The sequence below is a fragment of the Anneissia japonica genome, unplaced genomic scaffold (assembly GCF_011630105.1).
Source record: "Anneissia japonica isolate Jap-2015-1 unplaced genomic scaffold, ASM1163010v1 scaffold993_len1110182_cov180, whole genome shotgun sequence".
Taxonomy (NCBI): domain Eukaryota; kingdom Metazoa; phylum Echinodermata; class Crinoidea; order Comatulida; family Comatulidae; genus Anneissia; species Anneissia japonica.
The window spans coordinates 366,682-367,049 of NW_022749760.1; positions in this window are offsets into that span (position 1 = coordinate 366,682).

Below are 368 nucleotides of genomic sequence, written 5' to 3' on the forward strand. Positions count from 1 at the left end.
GAATAATGCTTTAATAAAGAATTAATAATACTTCAATAATACTTCAATAGGCCTATTTGCGATAGTGTGATTAATGAGATATTTGTTGAAATATTTAATAGGTATAGGCCTATACCATTAATAATGCTGCAGCATATTAAATCAACTTACGTCTATAGATGTAAAATCTGGTGGGGTTTTTTTTCAATAAAATGCATTTAAACAATTCAGTGGGCCTAACGCTGGATGTAAATGTAAAACAAAAACAAAAGCATCGCCAAAGTGTTTTCATGTATGCAAATGCTAATACTATCGCGCGATTACCGCGTATTTTTGGTAAGCAGAGCTCAGGATGGTTCACACGAGGCGACGAATATCCGTCGAAATGC